The sequence below is a fragment of the Peromyscus maniculatus genome, chromosome X (genome assembly GCF_049852395.1).
Source record: "Peromyscus maniculatus bairdii isolate BWxNUB_F1_BW_parent chromosome X, HU_Pman_BW_mat_3.1, whole genome shotgun sequence".
Classification (NCBI taxonomy): Eukaryota; Metazoa; Chordata; class Mammalia; order Rodentia; family Cricetidae; genus Peromyscus; species Peromyscus maniculatus.
The window spans coordinates 140,944,952-140,970,300 of record NC_134875.1 but is presented as its reverse complement, the minus strand read 5'-3'; positions in this window follow the sequence as shown (position 1 = coordinate 140,970,300).

The window sequence follows — 25,349 nt, the reverse complement described above, 5'->3', positions numbered from 1 at the left end:
CTTTATTTTAAGCTAACACTTTATGATAAAAGCTGAGAATTCCCAGATCTATTCCTCTTCCCCATTTTAACCCTTTTAACACTCTGTAAACTTGAGCTATGTCTAAGATTTGTATCTTTCCCTCTTAGATGATCTGAAACAGCACACTTGGGACCGTGCTCCTTAACCGAGCATGCACACAGTTATTGCCCAAGCTAAAGTGCTTTCATCTATGACTCTGTAGGCTCTCTAAGCTCTCATTCCTTTGTTCGAAGAAGGCAGTGCTTAGGCATTACCTCCCATGCGTGGGGAGAGATTGTCCCCTGTATGAATGAGCATTGACGACACAAGTACAGCCATGTTGAGGACCCCAATGCCTCAGCCCCATGGGAATGATGCTGAGAGTGGGTGCAGAAAGTATCAAGCACAGCTTCCTCCTCCCCAGTGACTGCAGCCTGGGACTGCTCCCCTACAGAGATTCCCTTACCCAGATTAGCTAATGGCCTCCCCATTATTGCTGTACCTGATAAAGGTGCTGAGTTGCCAGCTGTTGCAGCTGGCTCTCCATCAGAGTGCAAGGCCCACCCAATCCCAGCTTTTCGGTATGCGCCCTGTCATTTCTTTCTCCATTGCCCCAGTCAGGTCAATCCCAAAGCCGTGCTGATTGAGACACGCATGGTCTCATTTGCTTTGAGTAATAAATCTTTCTCCACTCCTTTATGTCTTGGCTGTGCTTGTTTGTTTTGTCTTTGCACTCACCAACACACGAGCTCATTGCATTTGGTTACAAAAAGAATAACCGATCCAGGAATGAGGGGTGGCAAATGACAAACCCTAAATATGTGCAACTGATAAACATGGGAGTCCTCTAGCCTCCGTTGATGGGAAGGGAGTGGACATTTTGGAAGACATGGCAGTATAGCAGTTATTTATTGTTCCTGGGACTCAAAAGAGAAGCCCTGGAGCTGGGCATGTAGTTCAGTGGTAAGAGTCCTTACCAGCTTCCATTCCTCAGCACCACTAACAAAAACAAACCAAAGCAGCAATGAGCTCAGCTTACTATTTCCTTGTGTGTCTCTGCTCAAGAGCAGAATGGCAGAGAGAATGAGCTGCATCCTTAGAGTGCTAAGAAATGGAAGCTGCAACATTGGTAGAGCACCCGCTTAGCATGCCCAAGACAAGGCGTTCCATCCCCAGCACTGGAAAAAAAGAAAGGAAGAGAAAGGAGACTAACAAGATTTTTACTACCTGTTAACACTTGTTACTGGAAGATCTCCCAACATGAAACCAATAGACACTCAAATAGAGATTTAGAGTATTTTTGTCAGTAGAAAATCACATCTGGTAAATCAGGATCGTAATTGATCATCCAGAGTAGTAATTCTGGACCAGCACATCAGCAAAACCTGTGAATTGTTCCGAACAGGATTTTCTCAGTCCCAATGCTTGATTTCCAACATTAGAGACACTGAGTGTAGGACCAGAACTCTGTGATTTTAGTGGTGTCAAAGATAAACAAAGCCAGACATAAGTGTTGTAAACAGATTTTATTCACAAACTACTTACTGCTGGTAAGGGAAGGAGCTGAGCTTTGGTTCCATTTGCACAGAGATGAGTGGGAGAATGAGGAAATACAAGAGGAAACGGGGCGGGGGGTGTGGAATAGCATCAAGGAAGTAAAAAAAATTAGAGAGGTCTGATCAATATAAATGTGATTAGACCAAATGTGCATGCTGGCTAGCAATTAGATTTCTATCCTACCAACACAGCGACAGAAAGACAGAGGCCCTATTGTTCCTGACAAGTAGGTTTCCAAGGAATGTCTCACAGGTCCTTAGGAAAGACACTCCTGAGTTATATGAGAGATGTACACATCTCTAAGGGACAGAAGAAAGATAAACAATGATAAGCCCCTTTTAGTAAATACTCTAAAGTGGATCAGTTATGGGGTACAACAAACAGAATTCCTTGATAGCCCTCTTGTTCCTGAATGCCACACTGAATTATCCTAGTGATTTGACCTTGGGTTGCTAGAGGCCTTGTTAATTAGGTCAAATCTCTTAGTGCAGGGGTATGAAAGGAATGTACTGGTGCATTTTGCAGACCCCTCTAGCCTCTGGGAAATTCAAACACATTTCCAAATTTAAGAACCTCATTTTGATCATAATCCCGGCTTAAGTACAGCCTGGTTAAGTAAGAAAATAATAAGCAAAAGACTCCCATAGGTTTTCATATACCTGTGATTTATTTCCATTATCCCCATCCAGGTGAAAAGGTACATTCTCAGATCTAGTGATGAATCAATATGTGACTTCCCCTTCCCTGAAAGGGAAATTTGATTGCACTTATTTCTATACTGTCACACATTAATCTATTGGTGGAAGCTACATTTATCAGAGATTGCAAGATTACAAGGAGCTACATTTCATTGTAACCGAACTAGAGGAAGAAGGAGTATGTTCACGTGATGCCATTATATCTAGATTAGTAGTTGCTCATGACTTGCAATTATCCATGGATTTGGTTGAGGTAGGCATGTTTCTAATTGTATATATGGGAAAATGGCATAACGTTTCTAGAGCAACCAAGAAGAGCATTATGGGTAAACTACTGAATTGTCTCTGTGCACTCCTTTTCTACTACGTCCTATAATTTATTGTTTTAGCTGTATGAGACCACCTTTAATGTACTTTCCACGAGAATTTGGGATAGAGTTAGAAGAGAAGAAGTGAATCCTGGGTATATCAAAATATATACCTTTGTTTATTCCTAGGACCCATTTGCATTGTCCCTGGATTTTGTGAGGCCTCCATCTTTATAAATTCCCTTATTGCTAAAACTTGTTCAAATTTGTTCTCTTGACTTAGACACATGAGTTTTACTAACATGCATATGCAATCCAGGGGAAACTATGGTGGTGATAGGCCATAGAGAAGGTAGAAAGGACAGGCGCCAAAGCTCTGGAAGCAGAAGGAGGTGTGCCCCGGAATCAAGGCCTGGATTTCAATACCATTCAGCTCCTTCTTAGGGAGATAGCTCCAACAAGTTGCATAACTTCTTGAACTCTGACTGCATCTGTGAAAGAGACTCAATAATTTCTTTAACAGGTTCGATACTACTACAAGAACAGAGCTGGCTACTGGAAGAATGAGGGTGCTTTTGTTGTTGTTGAACCAATTAGTTTATCCAGGTTTGCTGACAGGAACATTGTGACTGACATGCCGCCATGCTCCTGACATATCTTCTTCCCTGCAGCCATTGTGAACAGACTTACATATCCTTGAGAAAGGGAGCAGCCAGCCTCATGTGCTTCCCCACTCTCTATGAGATACTCAAGATGGTAACCATCATGCCCAGCGTGGAGGAGACCGTCATGGTGTTATCAATTCATTTGCAATTCATTTGCAAAATCTCTGAGTTTCTAACCACTGTGGGGTTTCCTACTGACCCTCTTACCCACAGCCACAGCCCCATCATGCAGGTCACCAGGAGCCCCTCTTCCCTCGGAGCATTCTCGGCCCTTTCATCTGGCTGACAGGCACAGACAGGCTTGTGGTGATGGCAGGGAGGTCAGAACCTCATGCTTTTCTCCACTGGAGAAATCACTTCTATTCCTTTTCCAAGATCCAGTTTAAAAGTGGCCGCATCTGTTTGTTTATTCTCTTCCTTTACATACTCGCAAAGCTAGAAAGTGCTGGCATATGGCTACAATTTTGTGTTCGCTGTGTGCCTTCCTGTGGATATTCCCCAAAGTCAGATTGAATCATCATAGGTCTTTAGTCTCTAATGGTTAGGATTCATAACATTATAAAAAGCTCTTCAAGTGAAAGAAAAGGAATAGATTATGTGGTGGTATTTTGAACAAATAAAATTTGCCTGAAGATCAGAGGACAGAGCCAGTCACAGTTAGCTACGGAGGTCAGGCAGTGGTGGCACACACCTTTAATCCTAGCACTCAGGAGGCAGAGATCTGTCTGGATTTCTGTGAGTTCAAGGCTACACTGGGCTACATGAGATTAATCCAGTCTAAAAGAGAAACAGCCAGGCAGTGGTGGTACACACCTTTAATTCTAGTACTTGGGAATCACACTCCTTTAATCCCAGCACTAAGAACGTTGAAAAAGGAAGTGATATGGCTGGGCAGAGAAAGGGATATAAGGCGGGAGGAGACAGGAACTCGGTTCTCACAGGCTGAGGAGCTGGTGAGATAACAGGTGGTAGCTGTGGCTTGCTCTGCTTCTCTGATCTTTCAGCATTCACCCTGATATCCGGCTTCAGGTTTTTATTTTAAAGACCATTTAGGATTCATGCAACAAGAGTGGACAACAACCCCTTCTCCCAAGACTGGAAACCTCCTGCCATCTGGTTGCTGAAGGACAGACTTCAGAGGCTCAGTAAGGGTCCACAGTTTACCTAGGAAGCCCTTCTTCTGTTGCTGGAGAGGAAATTTAACCTCTACATGGTGTGACAGGACTGCAGGCACAAGAAGACTTCCTAGAGGACAGCAGTAAATGGAAACGAGTGACATTAGCCCTGTGTCCTAACAACCGGGAAAGCCCTCTCTCTGCAGAAGGAACCCTGGGCTTGGCGCCAATACCAGGAATAGAGCACACAGAGGCTACCAAGAATGGTGTCCTGTACAAAAGGTCGGCCACTTGTGCAGCACTGCACAGAGGGGCTGACAGCTTGCGGTGTGGACTTGCTTAAAACTTCCTAGGCCAGCAGAGAAAAGCAAATTCATGTCCCCTGGCAAAAGACAGACCGAAAACACAAAACCAAACCCAGCCCAAGACAGACAAGCACATAGGACAGATCCCAAAGCAGAACCTGGAGGATGAGGATGTAAGAGCTGCCACTTAAAATGGGCGAGACAGAGCTGACTTCTAGAGGCTGTTATGGGGATCCCAATTTGCCATTTGGTTGGCAGCCTCAATACCCAAAGTGACGTGTGTTCAAGAAGTCTGGAGCTCCACGGAAATGGGTATGCATCTTTCATGGACTTGGAAAAGTTCCTGGATTGTCGTCCTCCAGCAACTTGGGCTCTAGGAGCCCTGATCCCCTACTTGACCCTTGAACACTGCACAGCCCCTCAGTTCAGTCTTGCTTCCAGACAGAAAAGGCGGCAGGAGTTGTCTCCTTGTGAAGGCTAGATCCATTTAACACAGAAGGTGAGCTGTGGCTCTAGCTCAGTGGCAAGGCACTTGCTTAGGACATTTAAGGCCCAGGGTTCAATCACAACACAAAAGACGGAAGGAGCTAGGCACTTTTAGTTCCACTGAAATGGGTGCATAAATGGCTTAAGAATTTGGTCTCAGGGGCTGGTGAGATGGTTTAGCTGGTAATGACTTGCTGCCAAGCCTAAAGACCCGTGTTCAGTTCTCAGGAACCCACTTAGTAGGAGAGAACTGACCCCTGGGACTTATCCTCTGACCTCCACACATGCACTGTGGCACACATTTGCAAGTGCATGTGCAAGTACACACCAACAGATGTTTTTCTAAAAAAGAGAATTTGGCCCTAAATAAGACAGAGATTCAATTTTATTTTTTTTTTTTGGTTTTTCGAGACAGCATTTCTCTGTGTAGCTTTGTGCCTTTCCTGGAACTCACTCTGTAGCCCAAGCTGGCCTCAAACTCACAGAGATCTGCCTGGCTCTGCCTCCCGAGTGCTGGGACTAAAGGTGTGCGCCACCACCGCCCGGCTGAGATTCAAGTTCTTATTGTCACTCAGTATGTTAATCTAAAGTGGAGATATACCCCTGAGTCCTTTCTGGTGAGGTGGGAGCAGAGAACCCAAATCATGGCCAACAATGCCTGCCAAGGGTCTCTCTGGGCAGTGGAGGGGCCTTATTATGAGGCTGGCACATCTAAAGACCTCTGGAACTGAGGAGAAAGTCCAGCTGAGCTTGTAACTTATTTCCAGACTTCGTGGGACACTGAAGCCCCTTCCCAAGGGGTCTCTCTAGTTTCTCATGCATATTTGTGCCCTTTGCAAGCTGTGTGACCATGGGCCACATCTCAAGGTGCTGGCTCAGGCCTGTCCTATAAACAGAGAAGCTGAGATGGGAATATGCTCTCAAGAGTTTGAGGCTGGGCTGGGCTACATAGGGAGATCCAGCCTGGGCTATGTACAGTGTGAGACTCTGTTAAAAAAAAAAAAAAAGATGGGGCTGAAGAAATGGCTCAGTTGTTAAGTGTTCTTGCTGTGTCTGCAGAGGACCAGTGCTCACTTCTCAGCACTCACAACAACAGCTCACCACTGCCTGCAACTCCCACTCTGATGCCTTCTTCCAGGGCCCACGTGTGCACACCCATGCGTGCCGTGGATCCACACTCATTCATACCTACTACATAAACATAAAAATAAAGTGAAAGTTTAAAAACCGGGCTGGAGAGGTGGCTCAGCGGCTAAGAGCACTGACTGCTCTTCCAAAGGTCCTGAGTTCAATTCCCAGCAACCACATGGTGGCTCACAACTACTATAATGAGATCTGGCGCCCTCTTCTGGCCTGCAAGGACACATGCGGGCAGAAAAACTATACATAAGGAATAAGTAAATCTTTAAAAAAAAATTAAAAACCAAACTCAAAAGAGGGCATATGGGATGAAGAGGTTCACACAGACCAGAAACCACCCCAGGTTCCAGAGGAGGAAGACAAATAGAGGCGGCTGGAGAAGAAGGCAAAGGCAGGAGGAAACAGATGCAAGCGGAAGCTGGGTGCAGAGACACACACCTGTAATCCTAGCAGACAGGTGATGGAGAAAGAATAAGCAGGAGTTCAAAGCCAGCCTACACAGCAAGGCCAAGGCCAATCTGAGCCACACAGGTCCTGTCTTCAAAACAAAACAAAAACGAGAAACAGAAAGTACAGAGGAATGAGAACATGGTGAGGGGATGCAATGTGGAAGGCTTCCCGCCAGCCCCAATCATAGTAGATGACTCCAAAACACAGGGACAAATGATCTGAGTTGATGACAAGGGTGCTTGGTGAGCTCATGGTGGAAAGGTTTCCTCCATAACGTGCTGTCCTTGTGGATAACCATCTTACTAATGAAGACAGGCCAGCCTTCAGAGGTTTCTCAGAACCGCTAAAAAGAGCCCCAGTCCCAGCACTTGAGAGGCCCCTCAAGTTCATCTTCAGCTATATAGTGTGGTTCAAGACCAGCCTGGGCTACAGGAGACTATGTCTCAGAAAGAAAAATAAAAAATAAGAAAGCATCAGCCTTAGGAAGACATGCTTCCATCCTTGTTATCCAGTCATATTGGCGGGGCATAGTATAGGACAGCTCTTTTCTCTCCCACCCTGTGCACCGATAGCATCATGTAGGAGAAAGCAGTCCATAGGCTATACCAGAGGTGTACAGTAGAAGTTAAAAAGGCTATTTAAAAACCTCTAAAATCGGTGATGACTGAAAAGCCAGATTCTCATGACCTATCCAGTGTTCTCCTGGGTGCTCGGAGTTGACCCAAAAAAATCTCTGTGTCCCAAAGCACACAGAGTTATGGTCCTGAGAAACAGCGCAGGACCACAACAGATCAGTGTGTGCCCCACTGGTTGGGTAGATCCTGGGGCTCTGCAAGTGGCTGATGACTGGTAATGGTACCTGCTGCCTCCTCCTATAGGCCAAGGTAGAATCAGCAGGTGAATGTTCTCAAAGTATGGCCCAGGTGTTGGCACCCATCCAGGCAGGGGATGTGAAGTGGGCAGAATTTTGAGAGTACCAATGGAGGCACATCCAGCAAAGGAGTTCTGGAAGGTACTACACATCTCAACATCTCTGCAGGAGTATATCACAGCCTTAACCAATGAGTTGGCTTTGGCCAGGCGTGGGAAATATTTCTTCACAGACAGCACACTGTAGGACTTACAGCCCAGACTGCCAGGAGCAGCGCCACCTTAGCCTGGCATCCAGCATACCATGTTTGTCCCTAGGATGATAACAGTCCTGATCAGGCTATGAGGGGTCTCTTCTTAGCAGGGATGGCAGTTGACATGCTTGGTCATGAGCTGCATTTGCCTATGCAAGTAGAAGGGAATGCAGATGTAGATAGCTACTGTGACAGGTAGATGGGCAGGATAGACAGGGCCGGCAAGGTCAGGTATAAGAAGCTGAACAGAGGCACTGTATATGAGAAGCCGTCCAGGGCACAGAAGCAGGCAAGCACCTAGGGGATGGAGGCCAGTCTGGGAAATGTAGTGACATACTGGTCTCTTAAATACTAATTAGACAGATGAGGCAAAGACCATAGTTTTAATATTTTTCTTTCTTCTTTTATTTGTTATTGTTCTTCAAGACAGGGTTTCTCTCCATAACAGTTCAGGCTCTCCTGGAACTCACTTTGTAGATCAGGCTGGCATTGAACTCACAGAGATCTATCTGCTTCTGCTCCATGGTGCTGAGATAAAAGTTGTGCACCACCACTGCTCAGTTAAATTTTCTTTTAAAAGATGAATTTCTGTGTGTCTGTGTGTGTATGTGAGTGTATGTGTATATGTGTATTATGTAACACGAATTCTAATAGGTCTTTTATAAAAGTCCAGAGCCAGACATCGGGGTAAATGCTGAAAGATCAGAGATACAAAGGAACAAGCCACAGCCACCTCTTACCTCTAGAGCTCCTTAGCCTGAAAAGGCTCCAGTTTCTGTCTCCTCACGCCTTATATACTTTTCTCCGTCTAGCCTTATCACTTCCTTCTTAGTGCTGGGATTAAAGGCATGTGACTCCCAAGTATTGGGATTAAAAGTGTGTGCTACCACTGTCTGGCATCTATGTTTAATCTAGTGGCTTATTCTGCCCTCTGATCTTCAGGCAAATTTTATTAGGGTACACAATATATCACCACAGTATAGGTATACATATCTCTGTGTGTGTGTGTGTGTGTGTGTGTGTGTGTGTGTGTGTGTGTGTGTGTGCATACACACAGGTGTATGCATATCCACATGCAGAGATCTTTCGGCTTAGTTTGATACTAGCAAGTTCCAACAGTGGTACTGTCTCGGCCCCCTCAGAGGTGGGGTTATAGGCATTTGTGGGGATTCCTGCGTGTTACACGGGAGCTAGGATCTGAACTCTGGTTCTCAAGCAGAGCATGTGCTTTTAACTACTGAACCATATCCCTAAACCCCTAAATTCTTACTTTTAAGTGTGTTACATATACAGAGCAAAAATTTACCTTCTTTCCCCGACCCCCAGAAAGATTGATCTTCTTTCTTCTTGTTTTGTTTTTCTTTTTGAGACATGGTATCACACTATACCTCAGCCTGGCCTGGAACTCATGATATAGCCAAGGCTGGCCTCAAACTCAGGGCAATCCTCCTGCCTTAGCCTCTCAAATGCTGGGATTACAGGCATGTAGTACCACACACCTTAGACATTGTTAGGTGTATAGTTCAATACTGCTATGCAGACTCTTTTGTGGTGTAACCAAAACACTAGTTTTAGAATATAAAAAGTGCTCTCCAGGTGATTCTCTCGCATTCAGGGCTGAGAGGCAGTGAGCTGGAATGAATGGGGAAGGGGTTTGTTGCCACTAAATTCCTAAGCACAGTTCCTCATTGAAACATGTAATGTGTACTAAGCCCTTCCAATGATAAACTTTTTTTGTTAGCCTTCCCTCCATTTCTCCCAGTGGTTCTCAACTGTGGGTCATGACCCCTTTGGGGTCACACATCAGACATCCTGCATATCAGATACTTACATGATGATTCATAACAGTAGCAAAATTACAGTTATGAAGTAGCAATGAAAATAATTTTATGATTGGGGTCACTACAACATGAGGCACTGTATTAAAGGGTCGCAGAATTAGGAAGGTTGAGAACCACCGGTCTGTTGTTGTCTGCTTTTTCTCTTTTTGGTGGGCCTGCCACTCAGCTCCTAAAAAATAAATCACTCACCGAGGCTTATGCTTAATTTTGAATGCCCAGCCTCCACTTGTTTTGTTTCTTGCCACTTTCCTTAACTTAACCTGTCTGTCTTGGCCTCTGGACTTTTCCCGTTCTCTTACTTCTGTAAATCTTACTGTTACTCTGTGGCTTGCTGTGTAGCTGTGTTGCTGGGCCCTGATGTCCTCCTCCTCCTCTGGCTCCTTGATCTCTCTCCTCCATTTCTTTTCTTCTCTCTCCTGCCTTGCTATTGGCCATCCAGATTTTTATTAGACCAATCAGGTGTAAAGTAACACCTTCAAATACTATTCTACTACACTGGTCTAACCCAAGCCCTGCTCTTCTCATCATCTCTGCTATTCACCTTCTGCCTGTCTTGAGATCTGCCTGTCTTGAGATCTGCCTGTCTGGAGATCTGCCTGTCTGGAGATCTGCCTGTCTGGAGATCTGCCTGTCTTGAGATCTGCCTGTCTTGAGATCTGCCTGTCTTGAGATCCTATCAAAGGCCCATCTATCCTCCCTTCGACTACTTCAGCATCCAACTCTTTAGTCCCAGATACAATTCTGTCATCTCATTATTTTACCTGGTGGTGTTTATTAATGCTAGTATATTTCAGATGGATTATATGTTGGTCTTATCTCCCAACTTAATTGCTTTTCCATATGACTGACATTTTTATTACAGTATCTGACACGCTTTGGGGCTCAGAAAATTGTACATCAAATTATGACACTGGTGTTCTGAATACTTGGAGCTAAAAGATAATGGAAGGCCTAAGAAGCAGCCTCAGAGGCAAAGGAGACCTGTGACTTTGACCTTCCCCTCTTTCCCCACTCCCCTTTCCTCCCTAGAAAGGAGCTGTAGAAACTAGAACTCCTCTTTCCCCAGGTCATAGAAACTGAAGCCCCCCTTTCCCCAAACAAGCCATTAAACCCAGAAAAGTCTCACCCTTTCTCCCACCTTCACAGAGGATCTTCATTCTGAATGGTCCTGCCCTGTATTCTGGGTAAAGAATGCTACGAGAAAGAAAGGTATGAATACGCTTGGGTTTTCTTTCCTGAGTCTGCAAGCATTACATCCATCCTATCCTTTTGTTCCATCACCATGGCTGCCCATCCTTCAGTGAACCTAAGCATAAAATTTGGATCTTCTGTTTTGAAGGTTCTCATGTGATATACAACTTCAGTGAGCTGAGTGTGGTAGTCCACACCTTTAATCCTAGCACTGGGGAGGCAGAGGAATGTGAAGCCAGCCTGGTCTACATAGTGAGTTCCAGGCCAGGCAGGGCTATATAGTGAGACCTTGTGTCAAACATCAAAATGTAAAGAAATACAACTTTGGTGAAATAACCTTTTATTCACTTACTTTCTGCATGGCTCAGGCTAGAAGTCAGAGCCTTGAGTATGACAGGTAAAAGCCCTGCCTGTAACTTCCAAGATGAGTTTAGACATGTTCAGGCGACATGGTGTAGGTACTTCCAGCCTCTCGTTACAGGAGTGTCAGTTGTGAACCTGATAAGTAAGACAACATATCACACTTTTTTTTAACCTCTCCAGTCTCTGGCATCTGATAGCTGTGATTTACTTCAAAGCCTGTGGCTGAGATTCTAAGAGAAACAACGATTTGAGATAGGAGCTCAGAATGATTATGAACTCACTATGTAGCCTAGAGTAGCTTCATAATCACCAGTCCTCCCTTAGCCCCCCAAGTGCTGAGGTTCTTTACCAGCATAAGCCACCAGGCTTGGCTGTAGGCTATGTTTGAGAGAGAACTGCTGTCCTCAAGTGGGGCTGGATCTTCCTCGTACACGTTGAGAACACCATGTATGGCCATGGTGTTACTCGTTTGCACTGTATTCCTTCGGAATGAATTGACTATCATACTCCCTGCGTCCGATTCCTTCCTTCGTGGATAATGTGGAACTTCATTAGCCTTTTGGCAAACTTCAGCTTCCCTCCATATCTGTTCCACTCACCCCTGTTCTCTCAACTTGCTGCGGGTCTTCCTCTGTTCTTTCGCCATCTTTGCTCTCCTGCCCACTTCCCTTGAATCTTTGATATGTCCCACTTCAAGTCCCTCCCTAGCTTCTTGGCCTGGAAGTCAAGGGATGGAAAATCACTGAGACCAAACATCAAGGAAGGAGTCCGGCTTCAGAACCTTAGCCTATTGCCATCTATGTACTGCTTTGTAAAATACTGGAGCACATCCCCATAATTTCATATTGTCTGCTTACTCATTCTAAATCTGCCTGCAATGTGATGCACCTTAAATTCTGTCTTGGAAAAATCTTGCATTTTCTTCTATGAGCCTTTGAGACATACATTTCCTACCTGGTCTTCTGAAGAACATAATTCTTATCTTTTGAAAATACAAACTTTGCCAGGTAGCAGTGGCATACGCCTTTAATCCCAGCACTCCGGAGGCAGAGCCAGGCAGATCTCAGTGTGTTCGAGGCCAGCCTGGTCTACAGAGTGAGTTCCAGGACAGGCACCAAAACTACAACAGAGAAACTCTGTCTTGAAAAACCAAAACCAACCAACCAAGCAAAAAACTTCAGGGGAAATACTATCAGAAAAAGGAGATGAGAAAAAACATTTTAGTTTCAGTAAACTAGGTCCCATAGCCAAATCTAGTTGTTTCCTTTTGTAAATAGAGTATTATTGGAAAAAAAGTTTCTTTGTTTCTGTGATGGTTTTGGTACTTGTCTGACTTGCCGGCAATAACCAAACCAAACCAAAGAAGCAAGTAAACCTTAAGGGTAAGTTTGTCTCACAAAATCTCCACAAGCAATTCAAGTATAATTAAGAAACCCGAGGGGCTGTGTTTGTGGCTCACTGGGTAAAGTGCTGGCCTAGCATGCATGAAGCTGCGGGTTGCAAACCCAGTAGCTCATACCCTGTGGGTGGTGGCTCCTGTAATCTCTGATCTCTGGTGGTCGAGGCAGGAGGATCAAACATTCAAGGCTGTCTTCAGCTACATCGTGAGTTCAAGGCCAGTCTGGGCTACATGAGACCTTGTCTAAAAAAATAAAGTAAAACTCAACGAGACAGAAATGGGATATTTCTAGATGAACTTTTTAATAATATTTGTGTTTTATAGTAGATAGCCACTTGAACTCAGTTTCAAAAATCTTTTGATAATTTGAAAACTTTATTTTTTTTTGCTTTAATCATGGGTTTTATTAATCTTTTCTCTGAAACACTATACACTATACATGACTAACCTCAGAAAGTAGAAATTAAAATCATTTATCTATAAACTCATGTGCTTACACATATAAAACCAGGGTTTCTGTTGTATATTTGAGGCCAATCTGCTGACAGTCCCTACCACCCCAAGGAATTGAAAAAATTGTCACTAAAAAAACAACAACCAAACAACCAAATAGCAGATGAGGCTGAGGACATGGCTCAGTTCATGGTGGGATGCTTGCTTGGCATGTACAAGGCCCACATAAACCAAGTGTGGTGGCACACCTATAATCCCAGTACTGAGGAGGTAGACAGGAGGATCAAGAATTCAAGGTCCTCGGTTACATGTTTGAGGGCAGTCTGGGATAAATGAGCCAGTCTGAAAAACAAAAATAAGAAACTAGGTACTGGAGAATGCCTCTTGTGCTGTGAACGAACACCAGAATCCAGAAAGCACCGTGGAATCCACCTCAAGCACCTGGACAGCACCAACGTGGGCCCAGAGGATTCCCAGTGCTCCTTTGTTAACTTCAGCTTAGCCTGGCATTAGGGACACACACCCAGGGCCAGAATCCTGTTGCTGACGTGGACAGAAGCGTGGACTGGAGCAGTTTCCCTGACTCACTGACAGGCTGGCCTCTGAAAACCCATCTGCATGGGATGGCATCTACTCCCCTTAGGAAGGACATACGATGAAGAGACTTTTAGGAAATGAAAAACAGGGCCATGTCCTTAGTTCCTGGTTCTTGCTACTCTAACAAATTACATGCACAGTGGCTTCTTGTGGTTTTTAACCATCTGACAATTGTTGGTCACAACTCACTGGTCCCTCTGGGCTAGGTCAAGTTCAACAAAATTAAGTTCCTTTGTGGGTGCTCTGGCAGCAGTGTTGCACAGCTTCTGAAGGCTGCTCATGTTCCTGGCTTGTGGCCTTTTCCTTCCCAAGTGGCAGTCTGTGGCTTCCAAGTCTCTTCCACACTGACTCTTCTGCCACTTTCTGGTTAAGGAATTTTGTGAAGTGCATACTCAGGTGATCCAGGATCTTATTTCAAATTCATCTGACTAGCAACCTTAATTCCCTTCTGCCAAAAGGGTGAGGGTGCAGAGTGTTCTGCCTGCCACAACCTTAGTATGAAGCTTGCAGAGCTGAGTGCATCCCCTCCTCTAGGGGACAACTGTGTAGTCGGGAGATACTTTTGACAGGTCAGCCAGGATGTAAAAAGGTAGCCTCAGGATAATTTGAAAACTTTAAAGAGAAAATAAGTGGTAAAATGTGGGTGAGCTAGAATGCTGAAATACTAAGTAATCTTGAGTTTAAGTTTATATCCTTTGGGATGTTGTTCTTTTTCATTTTATTTTATTGTTGAGATTAATAATTTAATTACAGCATTTCTCCCTTCCCTTTCCTCACTTTTAGCCCTCCCAGATGCCCATCCCTGCTCTTCTTCAAATTCATGGCCTCTTTTTTCACTAATTGTTATTGCATGCATAGATGTATTTGTTTCTCTGTGTAGTTACCTGTCCTGGACCTCACTCTGTAGATCCGCCTGGCTCTGCCTCCCGAATGCCGGGATTAAAGGCGTGGCCGCCGCCGCCGCCGCCGCCGCCGCCGCCGCCGCCGCCGCCGCCGCCGCCGCCGCCGCCGCCGCCGCCGCCACCACCACCACCCAGCCACCATATAATTTTATTTGTATGACATGTTGTTCTTTATATAGTACAATGAAACTAAACATGTAGGCATGTTCACAAATATGAAAAATCATCTCTAGAAGTTACAAAATGGAAAATATAGATAAAAGATAATTCCCAATATTTTCTAGTTTTCATTAGGAATTAAGGTTATGCAGTGCCAAAAATTATAATTAACATGTGTAATTAAACTATTGGAAATTATGAGCTAGAACTCTGTGCAAGGGAGTAGGCTATTTTTATAAAGAAAGGCATACAGCCAGGCAGTGGTGGCGCATACCTTTAATCCCAGCACTTGAGGGGCAGAGATTGGCAGATGTCTGCGTGTTTGAGGCCAGCCTGATCTTCAGAGCAAGTTCCAGAACATCCAGGGCTATGTAGAAAAACTCTGTCTTGAAAACCAAAAGCACAGATATAAAGATGTATTTTATTACCAAGAAAAAAGAAAAGGAAAAACTTAGGGGACTTTAAAAAAGGTTGTTGTGGAAATATCTTGTTTGGTCAAAAATGGCTGAGATGAAATGTAGTTTTATAGTTTTATTAAAATCAGCATTATAAAAAGATCGATGTTAGTATTAATAGCACACGATACAAAAGGGAGAGTTCTCTATTTTTTGTCTGTAGAATATGTAATATTTGAGTACATGTATGTGTGAGTTCTTTTGGGGGTCAGAGGACACATGTCAGAGGACAACATTGGTCCTACCTTTTCTCCTTAATTGAGACAAGGTCTCTTTGCTGTTGCATGCATACTCCATGCAACATGGAGGGAAGCTCCCATTGTTTCAGCCTCCCATCTTCCAGGAGAGGGCGCTGCGATATTAATAGACACATGCCCTACTTAGTAATGTGGGTTCTGGAGATCTGAACTCAGGTCCTCAGGCATTCATGGCAAGTGCTTTTATCCACTGCCCTTTCCCCAGCCCTAGCTTAGTTATTTCTTAAAGTAATAAAATTTATTTGGAACTTCAAACTAAAGTTCTACCCAAAAGGTGACACTAATGATAAAAATTCACAGGTTTATTGATTGGAATTTCCCAATTGTAGAGAATTAGAATGTTGCAGATTCAGAGCCAAATTATCCTGGGCTATCTTTAGTCCCCATAATAGCCATTAATTGTTCCCACTGTCTGATCAAACATCTCTTTTATTGTCAGGAACTTTGGAACTCAGTTTTTAGCAGACTACTAACTTCCACTAATCCCCAAACAAGAAATGACAACGGAGAGCTGGGCATGTTGGTTGCATGCCTATAGTCCTGGCACTAAGAAGACCGAAGAGAGATGATGCCATACATTTGAGGTGGATTTCAGGACAGAACGGACTACATAGTAAAATCCTTCCTCAAAATCAAAATTTAAAAGTCATCCGATAGCATCTAACAACCTCTAGTGGTGTCTTCATGCTTTGCTGGAAGTCCTGCCCTGCTGTCCCCCCGCCGCTGTGTTTGGAAAATGCATTGACTTTGATTTCTTTGAAGGCAACCTAAATCTGTGTTCCCAGGTCACTCATATTTGGCTCAGAATAAAGCATCTCTTATTCCTTCAAAAGTGATGGCTGTATTCAGTTTATTAGGTCTGGGAATGTGAAAGGTTAAGTGATGGGCCTCAGGAAAAAAGATGTTGCATTTTATCAAGGTAACGTCTTCTTCTTTTTTAAAATATGTATTTATTATGTGTATAGTATTCTGCCTGCGTGTGTCCTTGCAGACCAGAAGAGGGCATCAGATCTCATTACAGATGGTTGTGAGCCACCATGTGGTTGCTGGGAATTGAACTCAGGTCCTCTGGAAGAGCAGTCAGTGCTCTTAACCACTAGCTATCTCTCCAGTGCCCCAAGGTAATTTCTTATACTTGATGTTATCTATCAGGTCTGATTGCTCAAAAAGTGAATCTTTGCAATATTAAAAGAGCTACATTTTTGTTTACAAATATATAACATGTTTGTATTTGCCTTTAAAATATCTTATTGTTGAAAATTTAAAAGGAAGAGAATAGAAAATAAAATTTTAAAAATTGAGACAGGGTCTCATGTATCCCAAGCTGACTTCGAACTCACTACACAGCTAAGGACTACTTAGAATCTCCTGCCTCTACCTCCCAAGTGCTGGGATTACAGGTGTGCACCAATACAATCAGTTTGTGCAGTGCTAAGGATAGAACTCAGGACTTCAAGCATCCCTAGGCAAGCACTCTACCAACTCAGTTATATGCTCAGCACTAAAATATTTTATTGTTATTTTGATTAAATAGATAACTATGGTCTAGTTAAATATTTTTAACTTAAAAATATTTTTGTGAGGGGTTGGGGATTTAGCTCAGTGGTAGAGTGCTTGCCTAGCAAGCACAAGGCCCTGGGTTCAGTCCTCAGCTCTGAAAAAAAAGAAGAAAAAAAAATATTTTTGTGTATGAGTGTTTTGCTGTATGTATGTCTATGCATCACATGCATGCCTAGTGTCCATGGAGGACAGAAGGTGTCAGATTCTCAGAAACTAAAATCAGCAGTTGGTTGTGAGTTACCAGGTGAGTGCTAGGATTCAAACCTGGGTTCTCTACAAGAGCATCCTTTAAATGCTGAGCCATCTCTCCAGGCCCCATCTATTTGCTGTTGTTTGAGACAAGGTCTCCCTCTGTAGTCCTGGCTGGTTTCAAACTCATGATCCTTCTGTTTCAGTCTCCCAAGTGCTGGGATTATGGGAGTGAGTCGCCATATCTGGCTCCACCAATTGACATGTCTGACAAATTGCTCAAACTCAGTTTTTGCTTTATTTAATTTAATTAATTTATTTATGTAGAGACATAGAGTCTTATGAATCCCAGGCTGGTCTTGAATCTACATAGCTGAGGATAACCTGGAACTCCTGATCCTCCTGCCTCCCTCTCTCAAGCACTACAATTACAGATGTAAACTAGTGAACCCACCTTTTTTTTTTGAGAGAGAGAGAGGGTCTGTGGTGGTTTGAATAATAACGGCCCCCAAAGGCTCATATATTTGAATGCTTGGTCATCAGAGAGTGGCACTACTTGATAGGGATTAGGAGGTGTGGCCTTGTTGGAGGAAGTATGTCACAGGGAGTGGGTTTTGGGGTTTCAAAAGCTCAAGCCAGTCCCAGTATTTTGTTCTCTCTTCTTGCTGTATAGACAGCAAGATCTGGATGTAGAACTTCAACTTCTCCAGCACCATGTCTGCCTGTGTGGCACCATGCTCCCTGCCATGACAACAATGGACAACCCTCTGTAAGTGTAAGCAAGCCCCAATTAAATGGTTTCCTTTATAAGAGTTGCCGTGGGAGCCAGGGGTGGTGGCACACACCTTTAATCCCAGCACTCGGGAGGCAGAGGCAGGTGGATCTCTGTGATTTCGAGGCCAGCCTGGTCTACAGACTGAGTTCTAGGACAGCCAGGCCTGTTTCACAGAGAATCCCTGTCTAAAAAAAAAAAAGTTGCCATGGTCAGTGTCTCTTCACAGTAATAGAACACTGACTAACATAGGGTCTTTCTCTGTAGCTCAGGTTGGTCTGTAATACTATGTAGCCTAGGTTGGCTGCAAACTTGTAGGTGAATTTTCTATCCCAGCCTCACAAGTGCTGGAATAACTAGAATTTCCTACCAGGCCTGGTTCAATATCACATTATGACTCTTGAACCTCAGATTAAATTTGGGATTTTCTAGTTTGGCCCCTGGAACTGAATACAATTTGCATTGTGTCAAGGACATGGATCTTGGAGTTCAAGAGTAGAATTTGATTGTTTAGACATGGCTTGTATTCCTCAAAGGATTTTTTTTTGAGACAGGGTCTTACAATATAGTGTTGGCTGGCCTGGAATTCAGAGATCTGCCTGTCTTTGCCTTCCAAGTGCTGGGATTAAAGGAGTATGTGTCACCATGCCTAGCTCTCAAAGGAGTTTTGTTTTGAATCAAGATTTTACTATGTAGCCCAGGTTGGGCTTGAAATGGCAGTGATCTTTTGTTTCTGCCCTCTGAATGCTGGGATTACCGTCATGCATCTGTACTGGAAGTTGTTCCCAGTGTGGCAGTTTTGGGAGGTAGGAAGGCCTCACTGAAATGAGGTGATGGGGACACTGTCCTCATGAAAGGATAAATGTTTTTCTCACTGGTGTACAGAACAAGGCCACCACACACATTTGTCCCTTCTTCAAAGACCCAGCCATTCCCCTTTCTCTGCCATGCTGCAATGCAGAAGGCTGTGGGAGGTGTGGGGGAATGTGTGTGTGTGTGTGTGGGGTTGTGTTTCTCAGAGGGCTGAATGGATGTATCTGCCTAATCTTAAGACTTTGAGCTGTGGGGTGGAGAGATGGCTCAGCAGTTAAGAGCACTGTCTGTTCTTCCAGAGGTCCTGAGTTCAATTCTCATCACCCACATGGTGGCTCCCAACCATCTGTAATGAGATCTGGCGCCCTCTTCTGGCATGCAGGCAGAACACTGTATGTATAAATAAATAAATCTTAAAAAAAAAAAGACTTTGAGCCTCTAAAACTCTTAGCTAGATATACCTGGTTTGTCTACAAACTACCCATTGCTAGTAATTTTGTAATAATACAAAATGGAAGAACATAATTGGGTTATGTTTGGTCATGTTTTTCTTTTAAAGGAGAGATTTGTGGGGTCCCTTAAATAGTAGTTACTATTAGTTGCAAAAGCTATGTAGTAGGCACAATGCTAAACTGACAAGAACCTCACTGAAGCTGTAAAAGCTAGGCACTTCTCCAGCTTTATAAATTGGAACACAAAACCAGGTTTAAGGGACTCCAAAAATATACTTGCATTAACTATAATAAGAATTAGGTCTATTCCAACCAGCTTGGTTTCTCAAGCACAAGTTGATTGTGCAACACATTAGCAATATCCAATAAGCACATTCAGGAAATGAGAAATAAGGGTAACTGCCCTTACATGTCACTTAATGTAACCAGCTCATTTCACAAAATCAAATTGCCCATGCTTGTTCTACTATGCATCTACTACGCCTCTGAATTACTGAATCATGGCAAGACTTTATTTTATTCAATGCAAGGTCCCATGCCAGGACTGGCTTTGAACTCCTGCTTCAGTTTTCTGAGTGCTGAGATTACAGGTATGCACAAGTGGCTAAAATAGATATTTTCAAAAAACTTCAAAGACGCTGGATGGTGGTGGTGCATGCATTTAATCCCAGCACTTGAGAGGCAGAGTCAGGTGGATCTCTGTGAGTGTGAAGCCAGCTTGGTCTCAAGTTCCAAGACAGACAGAGTGGTCACACAGAGAAACCCTGTCTTGAAACACCCCTCCCCCCTGCCCAAATCATCTAATCTTGATTCATTTCATTTTCTCCTCTCTCTCTGTTCCTTTCCTCCTCTTTTCTTTCTTTTCAAAAAGGCTATTTCTATCTTCCCCAGGCTGGCCTATAACTCCATGGGTCCAGCAATCCTCCTGCTTCTGCCTTCAAATGGCCTGGGACCAAAGGGGCATGTGACCATGCCTCACACCATTAACATTTCTGATAGGTCTTATTACTCTTCCTCCAGGGCTCTTCACATATGCATATTTCTTCTACATAAATAAGTGAACAAGTGATTGCTCTGACACGTTTTTTTTAAAAGATTTATTTATTTATTATGTATACAATGTTCTGTTTGCATATATTTCTGCAGGCCAGAAGAGAGAGCCAGATCTCATTACAGATGGTTGGGAGCCACCATGTGGGTGCTGGGAATTGAACTCAGGACCTCTGGCTTAACAGCCAGTGTTCTTAACCTCTAAGCCATCTCTTCAGCCCCTGACACGGTTTTATAGTCTCTTAAGTCATAGTACACTGGTGAGTGAGAGGTGATAGGAGGCAGGTTTCCAAATGTATTATTCTAAAGGTGGCCCAACATTGTTGGAAGGAAAGAAAATACTCTTTTGTAAGGAATAAGCACTGGACAGTTTCATGACAGATATGTAAAGAGTGCACATATGAATCCAAACAATTACAATGTGCTCTCAATATACTTGGATTATTATGTATGCCATTATGCAATATACTTGGATCATTACATATGTGTGCTATGGAGTCAGACATAGCTGGATTTGGAGGTAGACTTTACCACTTACTAGCCATATGACCCTTAAAAAACTCTGTCTCCCCACCTGAAAATTTGCCATAAAAAGTGAAAGACTGATGTTCGGGCTGTTGTGTGAATTAAGAATTCACAATTGAAACCCTAGCTAAGATGTAAGTTTACAACTCTGGCTCATTTGCAAATGTGGAGGGGGGCCCACTGGAAGAGCATTAGAATTGCATGTAAATCAACAGGAAACATGTGGCTGAGGCAGGCTCCCCTCACTCCAAAGCCCACACAATCTGTAAGACTACATTTTGTAAATCTGCTAAATTATATTTGATAAAGAACCATTTTAAGCCCGATGACCGCAGTAACTGAGAGAATTTTAATAAGGTGACATAGTCATTTAACACAGCCTTTATTTTTGTTTCAAAACAAAATTCCAGGAAACAAAATACTCAACAACAGTTGGGTAGAAATTAAAATAAAAATCACAGTCTCGAAGAATCAAAACCAGACAACTGCTGAAAGGTAGATCACTTGGCTTACCAAAAATAAAAGTGAAAAAAAGTCAATGTTAAAAAGGGTTAAAATTAGGTTTAACAGCATTCTATAATGCTACATTCCCGAATTAAGAAAGGAGAGTTCACATATATAACTAAATGTTAAGTATTGAGAATTGGCTGAAATTCTACATACTTCATGGTAAATTATGCATGAAAGTTTAATTGCATAAACTTCCTGAGTGGCTCCCATGCTGCGTTAGGTCTACATGCTTAATATTCATATTAAACAAATTATAGCTTTAAGTGATTGAGCATGACAGACCTTCAACTGCACTTTCTGATCAGTCACTCTATCCACTGTATCTGCTGAGGGTCCTGGACTACAAATCTCAACCTTAAACCTTAAATTATAGTGGAAAGAAATGCAATGTAAAAAGCTAGAGAAGTGACAAGTGAGCATTTTAGAGCACTGTCCCTTCAGAGCTTAGTCCTTCCCTGCCCTCTTGCCTGACTTTTAGCTTTGTAGTAGTCTGTGTTGTTTCACTTCAGAGAAAACCTTCCGGAATCGGAGCTGTTGATCTGTACACTCTTTCAACCATCTCAGTGGAAAAGAACTTCAACCTGGTTACTATTTTGGGCTCATTCACATGTTAGCTGTCAAGATCCCTGATCAATATTTGAATTCATCCTTCATACACACAAAAAGAGATTGTTTCCAGGGTAGTCTGAGAGTATGGCTCCACACAAATTGCATACTAATTTTACTTAAAAGAAATGTTTACTATGTTTAAGTGTTTTCATTTTATAATCTGGATTAGATCTTTAAATTTTAACCCTAGAATTATAGTTATCAAATCAAAAGCCTTTGTTATATATACATACCTTTCTATTACATCTTCTAAATAAAGGGAGAGAAAATAAATCCCTGATAAACTACAGATTAAAAAAGCAACCAAACAATCTATTCAAGAAAATGGCTTGCATACCACCTCAGAAGGCTCAGATTTTTCTTAATCAAACAGAATATGAGGTAACTGAATCACAAATGGATGGCAAATATACCTCAGGAATGCATTTATAAACGATGACTGAAATATAGTATTTACTAATATTAAAAATGTAGTGTTACATGGTAAACATGTGAAACAAGGAATATCCAGTTACAAATATTTGCTGGGTTTTTTTTAAGGGGGAAAGGAAATGTATTATTTTCAATGCTTAGAAAATACAGCAAAGAGAGTGAATTCCATAAACTACGGAGATTAGATAAGCAATTATCTAAACCCTTACTACCAACTATGATTCAAATGAAATGCATTCTGCCATTTTAAGATAACAAACTGTCACTGTAAATACCAGGCAATATTTTGACGATGGGTCACTGGCTAGGTCGTCAAGTATTTCACTGTGGTAGTTAAAGCAATTTCAACTCATAGCCCTTTAGAAACCGAGATGAGAAAGCATGGCCAGTACATGTGAAGTTACAGGCACCAGGACTATCTCACTTCAGTACATTTGAGCCATTTGTTTATTGAAAACTAACTCCCACCACTAAGTCTTATATTGCCACCAATTTGATTTCTCTCTTTGCTTTCCATTCCCCAATCCCCTAACTTTATTACACATAGGCGTATGGTTCTCATCGCTTAAACACAGACTGGTGGCAGAATGATGGTTCCTCTCATCTCACATGCCTGGTGAGTGCTAGGACGAAAAAGGCAAGCCAGATTGAGAATCTAAACAACATAAAGAATCAAGGCAAAAAAGCAAGTTTCACAGGCAACATTTACTTGTGCACCTAAAACAGTACTGGAAAACGAGGTAGATAAACAAAAGTAACTGGACTGCAATTAAATCTGGGGTTTCAGATGATAACATCCCACTTTATAACCTTAGAAAAGCACTCTACACTCAACCAAAAAAATCACAGCAGAAGTGCCTTTTAAACTTTCACAGTTAGTTTTCCTGTCAAACTATTAGAACTTATGCTTGATATTAAGCAAGGAAGAGATGAAAATGCAGGGATATTTGTTAAGCTACAGCAAATTACTTGAGATTCAAGACTGCTTCTGGTATATGAAGGGTTATCAGCACTGAATACACCAGTATTGGTTTCACAGTCTTAGGATGTTATACCCAACTTCACAGACACAGCAGCAGTGCTTGATGGTGAAGTGCTCATGTTGCCATACATGAAGACACACTGCTGCTCATCAGATGTGCACTTGGAGAAGTAAACAGAGCGGCTGGACATACAGACTATCTCCCAAGGAAACTTCAAAAGATAGTGGTTAAGCACAATCTTTATGTTGATTATAAGGAAAAAAATGGAAAGGATAGGTTTGCGTGCTTTCTAGAAATGAACAGAAGGCCCATTATATGCACTAGGCTCTTTGTTTAAAAAAAGGGACACTTCTGAGCATTATCTGATTCATTATTTATGGGAGAGAAAAAGGACTTCAGGCAAGGATGGAAACAGCACTATTCTATGACTTAGCAAAATTATGAAATAATACAAAATCCCCATCTAGAAAACTAACCAATATTTACAATCAAAGTGACTATAAGTTGAATCAAATCAAAAAGTAATGAGAAAAAGTAAAGAAAAACCCACAGCAAAGTGAATAATATTGTTTTCTTCATTTCTGCACACTCCCTTTTTTCTGTATGCTTTAACTTCTACACATTACACATACATAATGTATATGTAACATATATGTTAACCTAGATACTGCAGTCAGCATGGAGACAGCAGTACCCTATTCCCCATCTTCAAACTTTAGAAGATGACTTCTCTTTCCAGCAAAACCTGAAAAGATTTTAAGTATTACAAGGCACTGCAAACATCTGCAGGCAAACAAGAACGATGAATTATATGTAAAACTGAGATGTTTAACAAAACACAGAACATACTATGTAGAGCAGCCACTAGTAAATGGGATTGTCCATGTCATCTGGGGAGCTTTCTTCATCCTGGGTTACACTGTGTAAAATGATTGCTAGTAGAGAAGATTCAGTCTTAAAACCTGTAGTATTTCCCCTTATACCTTGTTTATCTCAATGTAATTATACAAAACCAACTGTTAATGGAACAGACAGTTTTAAGGAACTATGGGCTTTAGGAGCATTGTTTTTGTACATGTGGAAAACACTGCAATGCAAGTTAACTGCACTACATGAATATCCTACAAATCATTTCAACTTGCAGAGCAATACCATAGAAGCAATTTCAGGAGTTTGGGCATAGGATCTGGACTCATCCAAAAAAGGATGTCTAGGAAAAGAAATTGTGGCTCTTACCAGTAGCAATCCACAGAATGCCTCCAGTAACAGTGACAAAAATGTGATGGTGGATGGGATCTTTAGGTAAGTAATGTAAGACAACTTTTAAAAGAGGTACTGACTTTCACAAAGTATACTGTATGAAATTTAAAAAAAAAAGTTTTTCTAACTTCCTGGCAAGCCCATGGGGTAAGTTTTTGAGGAATATGGAGGAAAGTATGTTAACAGAAACACTGAGCATAATTTGGAATGATTACCAAGAGAATTCCTAAAAAGGAAAATATGTATTAGAAATGACTTTCAAAGCTTCAGTGAATGTGAAGTCATTTGAATATGTATTCTTAGGAGTTGATAAATACCATGTAAAAGTTCTATTTGGGTTTCACAGACTGAAAATTAGGTAACCCTGTGATGAGCCTTTAAGATTACTGAAGTTAACCTTCCTAAAAACCAAAGGCATACATTTTGACACTGCCTCCCTTCCTCCTAAAACTGGATAAAACCCAGTAAAGTGCAACTTGACAGTGAAATCTCTCAAATTTTCAAGAGGCCGACAAACGCATCTACGATCTAAAATGGTCTAAGACTATAGATATTAGTAAGAAATTATAACAACCAAAAAACTGTCATCAAAAAAGGTTAAAGGCAATTTAAATAATATCATCCTAGGGTGTACTATTTCACTGCAGGATAGTATGTATCCTACATTTCTTAGAACCCTGTAAAGCCAGTGTTTTATGTAAAAGTCTCAAAAGCTACAAACCCTAATGT